The 9,818-nt window shown below is 43.9% G+C and overlaps 1 annotated feature.

Moving 5' to 3' along the window:
- Positions 6,853-9,352: an enhancer, noted in NCBI's record as "VISTA enhancer mm795". NCBI's record gives its function as "enhancer in: forebrain[6/10]" and the evidence as "EXISTENCE:transgenic organism evidence [ECO:0001131][PMID:17130149]".

Below are 9,818 nucleotides of genomic sequence, written 5' to 3' on the forward strand. Positions count from 1 at the left end.
CCCCCCAAACAGAGCAGGTTGGGACACTGAAAATCCCAGCAGCTGCCCAGAGAGGGCAATGCACAGAGAACCGTGCCTTTTAAAATCAGCACGAAGGGCAGACAAACAGTGAGACATCCCAGGGCGTCCAAGAGGCTGCTTAAGCTTCAGAGAGTATCTGAAAAAGAGATAAAGAAATGGTGAAGGAAAGAACAAATAAGCAAACAAATACACCCCCCCCCCCGGGGGAAAAATGCACCCTCAAAAAACAAAAAACAAAGCATGCTTAGTGCCAGGCGCCAGAACTGAGGCCATCCAAATCCAGGCTCCTGTGTCCCAGGACAATGGATTGTGCCAGAGGCATAGACGTATAGTTGGAATTAGAAACAAAGACAGTTATTAAGTCAGGGAAAGCACTCAGGAGCGGACCACTGAGCTCACAGCAAAAGCTCCCCAAGCCCCGCCTTTCTAGGGCACGGCCCTTCACAGGTCTTTCAGGTAAAACTGCCCTTCGCATTTGTAGGCCACAGTCTTTTCTCATGTAATGCTTCTCTCTTTACTTGAAGCCCAGGTGAGGAACGCTGTCTCTCAGACTAATCTTGATGCTTCCAGCTCCAGCCCCTAATCTCCTGCCACAGTGGCAGGATCAAGGAAGTAACTTTTGTGGATACTAATATACAGAGAAGAACATTTCATGTTTTCGTGCATAGGGCAACATCAAAGGAGAAAATATGGACATGCTCTTGCTTAGTCCCAGGAAGATAATATCGCTCTTTTGTTATGATTTTAATATTATATCAGCTAACCCATTCTCGGGTGGGATACATAAAATTCTCTTATGAAGCAAGGGACAGCTGATGGGTGACTTATGTTTCCAATTTAACACACCACTGATAATGAGACCCTAGTAATTCATACTGTCTGGTCCCAGGAGTCTGGGCACACACCTAAGTGTAAAATCCGGAGGCTTGCATGTGCTGATTTTCTGCAAGTGGAGCTGTGTTTGGTCTACTGTGTTGACAACAGAGCCAGAACCAATGGGCAGTTGTATTGATGTATTGTAAGTCAAGTTGTTTTTGCCTCTGGGCATTCCTGTGTTCAACTGGTGTTTTGCCAAAAAGAAAAAAAAAAGTCAGTGTTGCCTTCATCTCCTCTCTCCTCTACACTTGCAGCTTCGGTTCGTCACAGATCTTGTGATCTTGGTGGGTTTGCTCCCACTCCTTTGCTTTTCTCTCAGAACCATATGGCTTTTGACAAAGTCAGATCACAGCTCCAACCTAAATGGCCCAGCATCATCAAAGCCTGGCTTACTGAGGAAATGACCCTTGTTTGTTGCTGGAGGTCATATGGTTGCAAAGGGAATAGGATCTCAAAGGCAGCTTGGCGGAGACAGAGCATGAGGAAGAATGTGTGCGTGTGTGCGTGTGTGCATGTGCACGTGCACGCTTGCACTTGTGCTTGTGGTATGCATATGCGTGGTGTGTGTGTGAACATGTGCACCTGGTCATGTGGTCAAAATGCAGCAGATTGTGAGTGACATTTTCCAAGTCCAAGAAACATCCATTTCTTTCTAAGGACAAGGGACTCTCACCGGCTTTAGAAAAAGGACTAGCCCTATCTGGTTTCAATCAGTGCCATTGAGAAGACAGCGAGTTTCCCGTGTTTTCTTGGTTCACAGTGAGTGTGTAAGACACAACTGAATCTTGTACGCTTCAGAGCGGAGGAAGTTGAATGCCAGAGTCCTCCTGGCTGGGTTGGGGCATTGCTGTCTACCCTGGGTTCTGTATTCCAGACCTCATCCAACTGGATTCTATTTTAGCTTCTAGTCTCCTTGCACACAAGCCTGATGAATGTCTACATTTAAAGAAAAGTGCGAGGAGGGACCACTTAGTTCTCCAGCTGCTCAGCAACTCTCACTTGCAGAGATCTAGGGAGCCAGAATCAAGCTTCAGGTCTCCGGCTTGAGGTCGGCAATAAATGATAACTCCTGGGTGCAGAGGGATTCATGGTAGCTAGACTCCAAGAAGGCCAAACACCATGAAGACATACATTTCTCCAAGTAGCGGAAGACTCAGAAAACGTGAGATCCATAACCCAGTGGAAAAAAGCAGTTTTATTTCAAAGTCTACCCACAGATTTGAACTGAAGAAAAAAGAAACTCTACCATGAAAGATGTGCTTTTATTCTGGGTCAAGATTTGTTTTTCAGTCATCTCATGATAATTAATGAAATGACTTTCTTGATGAGATGGGGAATAGATTTGAATGTTCATTTAAAGTCCTATATGGGTCTAGAAACTCATAAGCAAGAAGTTGGCTTTCCAAGGGTGCCTTTGAAAGCTCAAGCCTTATGCAGTATTTTTCAATTGGCTTTTCTAGGTAGTTTTTTTTTTACAACAACAACAACAACAACAACAGTAACAGCAGCAGCAGGATCCTGTAGCCCAGGGTGGCTTCTGACTTGAAATTCCTCTGTCCCAGTGGCTCCCAAATCCAGGGATTACATATGTGTGCCACGAGGCCTGGATGGTGCTTTCTAACTCTTTCCTCTCTCTCTATGCTGTGTACATCTGAGTTAAGTTTGTTTACTTACTTTCTTCCAATACGATAAGGAATTTTTGACACTAGATTCTGCTCATGCTGTCGGGTGACATGCTCCTGCCTTTTCTCAAATGTATGGATGCTTACCCTCAGTCTCGGAACTGACCTGATATCCTGAGGTGCACAGAGCTTTCTCTAGTCCGCCCTGTTCCATCTAAGGACTGACAGAAAGTCATGCTCAGTTTGGCTAGGTCCAGCTCCAAGTCTGTTCCTTCCTGACTGTAAGATGCTAGTAAGACACTTAATCTTGTTGAGCATCCTCAGTACCTCATCTGTAAAAAGGGTGGTCATTTAAAAACACCAAGCAGAACTAATAACATGGAGATAGATACAAGAAGGGTGATTTCATACCATAAACTCCAGGAATTAAATGACTACAAACCATCAGAGTAGATGTTTCTATCTTCCTATCTTTACCTACCTTGATTTGTTTCTTGGTGTCCATGGGGGAGATTGGTCCCAGGACCTTCAGGGATATCCAAGTCAACAGATACTTAAGTTCCTTATGTGAAAAGGCATGGGGCAGTGATTACCTGTAGCCTACACACATCTTTCTGTATTCTTCTTAAGTCTTCTATAGATCACTGTAGGGCATTTTAGACAACACAGGTGCTGTGTAAATAGTTTCTGTGCTTTGTTATTTGGGGAGTAATGATAAGAAAAGGAACATGATATGTCAGTGTAGACTCAAATGTCTTTGACCAAAGCTTGGTCGAATCCACAGCTGCGGAGCCTATGCGTATGGAAGGCTGTCACTATCTCTACATGGATTAGTCTCTTCCAGAAGAAGAGTATACCATCCGTATTTAACAATCCTGTATGGATCATTTGCTTCCATTTGTTTACGGAAGGTATTAATGGTGGGAGTTATCAGGGGAAAACAGTCATGGTTTATTGTTTCATGGACTCATTGTTTAGTGAGAAAGCCAGGCACTGAATGAAATACCAAATAACAGATGTGAAGAGCACAGTTTGGAATTACAAAGGGAGGGGCTTAGTGCTCTTGGCCTCAGGTTATAGAAATAGCCTTCACTTGGTCGTTCAGTAGCTTGTTTTCTCCCTTCTGTTATTATTGTTATTTGGGAACTACATAGATGCCAGAGTGGTCTTTCTTATAATAGAGAAGCTCACAATACTTCCTTCTTTCAAGAACTTCCATGATTCCTTGATACTCACCCAAAACTGTCATTGACTGTAACACAACACAGGAGTTTCTCTTGCCTTTCTCAACCAAGCCATCTTTTCTTCTCTTTTTTCCTCTGTTGGACCTCAGTTGCAGGAGACACCTTTTTCCTCCCCTGGGGTCTGGAGGAGTAGCCCTGAACATGCCGCTGTAGGCTCTACATTTACTTGGAATCCCTTAAAAATTTATGTAAATGTTGAGATCTGCTCCATAACAGTCAAGTTTACTTGACCAGAAAAGAAATAGTGTAAGTTGTCAGGTGTGTAGGTAAGTTTGTAAGGCTGGCAACACCTCTGGGATAGTCCTCCAGGGGCTCCCAGCTCAGGAAGGGAGGACTTTATCAGATGAAGTTCTGACTAAGTATTAGATATGAGGCATGGCATGCACAGATTTCTGCTGCTCCATGTTAGTTCTGAGAATGACTTAAATCTCTGACCCTAACTCATGTTGATCCACAATAGCCCACTGTGACGATTAATGTTGTCATCTTGATAGGACCTATAGTCACCTGGAAAATAAATTTCCATGCATGTCTGTGCAGGAGCCTCTACACTGGGTTAACTGCGATGAGAAGACCTGTACCAAATGACCTTGGCCCCATTCCATGGGCTGGATCCCATGGACTCAGTGACCAGGAAGAGGTGAGCTGAAGCGTTCATTAGTCTGATTCTGTGGACACGACATGGCCAGCTGCCTCTTCACCCTCCCACCATACTGTCCCTTGACCATAACCTGTGCCACTGAACTGTTCTTTCATGATGTGGCTTTTTTTTGTTTGTTTGTTTTCAGATATTTGATCACAGCAATGAGGAAAGTTAGTGATACACCCACTGTCCTGGTATGAATGACAGGAGTTGGGTTGGCCCTCCTGAGATCCTGTTCTGTGACTATGTTAGGAATTGGCAGTGCCTGGAGGATTGTCTCCATGGTCTAGCATCTACTTCTTCAGTAAATGGAAGAACATATCACCATCCTTTTTATTTTCTTTTGTCCTTTTTTCTTCTTCTGAGTCTATAGTTGTGATTACTGAAGTTAACAGAGAAAAGCAAGGAAGGACTCAGGCTATTGAAGAATATTATATTGACTCTGGGTTAAACAAGATTTTGATTTTTAAAAAGAATCCAAACGTGGGATGCTCAGCCATAAATAGAACATCTATATCACACCCTGCAGGGAATCATGAAGTTGTCCTGTCCTAGAAGCCTTGCTATGAGGAACAACACGCCTCGTAGGGTTTTCAGGTTAGAGTCTGAGGCTCCTGGGTTACTGTGTGCCTTTCAGTTCCTGAGAAATGGAGCCACTCCCTTAGGCAGTGAAGGGTTCAGGCCACTTTGTGTTCCTCTTTGAAGACAAGGAAGCCTGGAAAGTCGGCAGGACAATTGGTCTTAGACATTAGTCTTGTGCACTCAGCATAGCCATCATCAATGTATCCTGACAACTACAGTTGTTTTGGTCCTGACAATCACCACTATATTCTGTTTCTGATAAGGGTATAACAAGTCACACCCACAGTCTTGCTGTGGCCCCTCCAACCTTGACTAACCACATCTGGTGACCTTGACCTGGTAAGGAAGCACTTATAACATTCCTTCCTCCCAAGGCTCAGGATCGTTGAGGTAGACAAGTGTGGGAAGTGTCTAACAGCCAGAGTGGTGGATGGGTACAAGGAAATTGTCCTAGGGGCACAGCAGGGCAGCTGCACATGTGAACCCACAGCCATTGTGACAGCAGGTATAAGACCTGTGATGTTCAATCCAGACCAAATGCCAGCACGGAGAGGGGGCATGGATTCCTAACCTTAGCGGAGGAACTACTGTGTATTGTTAGCTGTCTGGAGAGGGTGTGGTTGTTAGTTTTCTTTAAGGGTGTAGTCTCTGGAAGGCTGACTGTGCTCCAATGGATGGCAACACACCAAGAATACATGGGAGCATAACTTAGACTCAACAGACATTTTAAAGAAACTGTTGTTTTTTTAATATATCAAAAAGACACAAAGTTAGGTGGGTAGAGAAGGATCAACCAGTAATCTTGGGGGAGTTGGTGGGAGATGAATATGATTAAAACACATTGTAAAGAATCCTCTAAGAACTATGTTTAAAAAACAAATAAAACAATAGAAACCCTTATTCTGAATGTCTTAGTTAGGGTTTTTCTGCTCCCAACAGACACCATGACCAAGGCAGCTCTTATAAGGACAATGTTTAATTGGGGCTGGCTTAGAGGTTCAGAGGTTCAGTCCATTATCACCAAGGCAGGAACATGGCAGCATCCAGGCAGGCATGGTGCAGGCAGAGCTGAGAGTTCTACATCTTTTTTCTGAAGGCTGCTAGCAGAATACTAGCTTCCAGGCAGCTAGGATGAGGGTCTTAAAACCCACACCCACAGTGACACACCTACTCCAACACCTTCTAATAGTGCCACTCCCTGGGCCAAGCATATGCAAACCATCACACTGAATTATAGGAAGGTAAATTGATTAAAATTTTCTGGGAGGCATTTTGACAATATGTATTAAACACTTTGAAACCATGTATCTCTTGTCAGTGCTGGGAATTGGATTTAAGGCCCCACAGAGAGTACACAACTGCTCTGCTAGTCAGCTACACCCCAATCCACTAGAACATTAATGCCTTTTAATACAGAATAATTGCTATAAGTAAAATATAAGCAAGTGGAGATTTATATAGAGGCTCACCTATGAAATACTGTTTGAGTGAGCTTCTAAGAATTCAACAGTTGAAAATCTTGTTAAATAAACTATGGATTATGGATTATAAAATGTATATGACAGATATTGGCACTAATAAAGTAATTTCATGGACTAAACATTATTAATGTGGAAAGAATGTTCATAATGTATTAGATTTATAAAAACAGGAGGTATCTGATACAATGTAGCCTTTTAAAAACAGAAAGGAAAATTTCTGAAGAAATCTATACTAACATGTTATTTCTGAGGGAAGGGTTTATGAATAGTCTGCTTCCTTTTAGTTTACCTGCGTTTTCCAGGTTGTCTTTTCCCCCAGCTATATCATTGTAAGATTTCTAAGTTTCAGAGCTAAAAAGGAACCCTAATGTGAACATCCATGCATTTTGCCCTAGGCAGTCAGCTGCTCGGGTGTGTAATGAGCTGTGGTTAGTGGTAATGTGACAGTTACCCTGGATGGGCCAGACCATCTCTGGTGCTGCTTTGTATGACAGTAGGTACTGCATAGGTGTAGAAAGCATTCAGCCTTTGATGGCAAAGGCTTGGAACCTTGCCACATATATCCTCATCAGCAGTTATCCTTCTCTTTAAAAATTTACAGTTTTATTTAAATCTTTAGAAAAGTCATTATTCTTCTTTGGGTGATATGTGTGTGGATTCCTCAGCGTTAACATTTAGAAAACAGGAACTCCACAGTCTGCCTTATGAGGCACTATAGGAAAATGAGCAGTCAGGAAGAGAGACAAGAACCTCAGAAGGCTCCTCACCCCGGTCTTCGTCGGAGCAGCATGGAAGAGCCCGTATCATCTCAGAGACTCCTGGAACTGACTTAGCGCCACAGTGTCGCACAGCTTTGAAGAGCCCGAACTTCCTCAATCTGCAATCAAAAGCCCCCTGTTCTCACCAGTGACAATCTCCCGAGCAGTGGCACGCATGCAATGCACACTGGATCCTACCCAGTAGCTAGGCTCTGATTGTTGCCTCCTTCCAGGGAGACGGAAAGGGGATGGGGCCTTTGTGCTTAAGAGCTACCGAAAAGTAACCAGCATGAGGGAGGGTTAAAGGAGGCATAGGACTTTAGCATTAATGTGATTGGGGTTTTTCTGTCTCTGTTGGGGAGTCACTGGGCTTCTTAAGCACGAGGACAATAATGGCATTTGCTTAATTCATAAAACATCTGGGGGGAACAAATGAGACTATACATGCAAATCGTGTCTTAAATGGCCTCTCATTGTGTCCCGAACAACCATTAGCTATAATTCTAATGGGTTTATTGTAATTTTCTTTTTCGTGGGTCATGATTGGGCCCAAGAGAGTCCTGCATTAACAAAGCGGCAAATCACGAGACAGAGGCTCCCCCTCTGTCTAACCGTTGTGGTTAGACAAAGGCCCCGGTGCACGCTGTGCTGGCGATCTCCTGCACGCTGCCTTGCCGGCATAGCCAAGCACTGCGCTCACACAAGGCAAAGAACACTGGTTTTGTTTGGGGGTACAGAGCCGAAAAGGCTCTTGGTTGTGAACTATCAGAAAACGTATTTCAGCTTATCATGTAATGTTTGAACAGGGCAGAAATTGCCTTGACCTTTAGTAATAGAAGACAAAGAGCTATCAGAATCAGTGGGCACGGAGGGCTGTACCATTTTGAAAACATCATATTTCCTTTTCCGTCTTCATAAGTCTACCACAGCATGAGGTAGGAAAGTAATTTGTTTACAGGTGAAGGACCGTGCTTCCCTGCAGAACGTTTAGGTCCCAGCTCATATGAAACTTTTAAAAACTGCCCGTGTTTGTTTGTTTGTTTGTTTACAGGATGCTGAATGAATGCAGATACTCTTCTTGCTGCAATGGAACTGAGGGAGATAACGTCGTCGAAGCACTCGAAGATAAGCTGAGATGGTCACCCAAGACGGACCATCTTCAGATGCACTTTCTTCAGAAAATAGAAATTAAGTGGTGTCTCCATCTGAGAGACACTCTAGTGTTCAGACAGGGAGACATTCAGCCTGTTGACGGCAAGCTAGCCACCATGAGGTGCAGGGGTGCCTTGTGGTTTAAACGGATGTTCAAGGTATGTTTGAAATCCAGGTGGATTGCTTGGCAGAAGGTAAAAATAAAGGAACTGGCTTCATGGTTAGCATTTTCATCCACAGACGGAGAACAGTGTGGCACGTATCAGAAAGCAGCTGTGGCCCTCTTCCCAGGCCTTGCTGGAGGAGATCATTGCCCAGAGGAATATCCCATGGTCACACATATACCTTTCATGGCATTGTTCAGACGAAAGAACATCTAAACTGCTGTCCCCAAAGCATAGAATGGTTCTTTAAGTTAAATGTTGGCTGGTGTACTGAAATGAACGGATTCTGAAGCCTTGCGGGAAGACCCAAGCTAGGGAAGTCGGCTGGAGAGGCATTTGTGGGGTTGGTAGGGGTAGTCCTATAGAATCCACCTAACAGATGTGATTGGCAGCCACTGAGATAGTGGGAATGATCTTCCCTTACCCTGGCCAGCTTCAGCTGTCATTTTAGCAACTGGATGCAGGATGAATGCAGGGACTGGTTGCCACAGCAACAGCATCTTCAGGAAAGGTGATGAGAGAAATCACTTCTCTCTGAATGCTAATAGGTTGTCACGTTCATCTTGAGCCAGCTGTTTCCCACTGCTTGCCTGATTGCCATGAAGCCAAAGTGATTATTTACAGATTAAGGGCTGCTGTTTGGTTTGATCGTCTTGGCTATACTTTATGCTGGATCTTCCAGGACAAGGGAAAAATAATAATTTAAAGCAAAACATTAAGGGTTAAGTTTTCTCTGAGGTTTATGACTTTTACCATAAGGAAGTAAGGGCTTTCTATAGACTTAGAAGCCATTCTACAAGCAGGAACCATCTACTGTTAAGGCCAATTAGGCTGGGCCTATAAACTATATGCCCTGTGGAGGCTGAGCCCCACTGCCTGTGCACACATGTGTGCTGGGATTCTCCCACTAAAGACGACATGAGCTTGTGAAGGGGAGCATCCTGAGACAAAACCCGTGCATGAGATTATTTTTGAATCTTGAAGTCTCTTGGAACAGAAAGTTTTAGTCTGTCCTGTCATTATCTCCACGTAGAAGAGTAAAGACCACATTCACTAATGGGGAAAAAGACCTATGCAAGTTTCCCCCACATCTGACCTATTGTTGAGCAGATGTGATGCGCCATGGGGTTAGTTAATTGCTACATGGGTCGCCCTTCCACTCCTGAAGAGTAGAGATCTTTGGGAAAAGCTGAATCATACAAAGTGTTTAATTTCCTGGCTTTCTTGAGATAGAGCCCTTAGCCTGTTACACGCTGGTATGGCTTCAACCTTTTA

This window comes from Mus musculus, chromosome 12 (genome assembly GCF_000001635.26).
Source record: "Mus musculus strain C57BL/6J chromosome 12, GRCm38.p6 C57BL/6J".
In the NCBI taxonomy this organism is placed as follows: domain Eukaryota; kingdom Metazoa; phylum Chordata; class Mammalia; order Rodentia; family Muridae; genus Mus; species Mus musculus.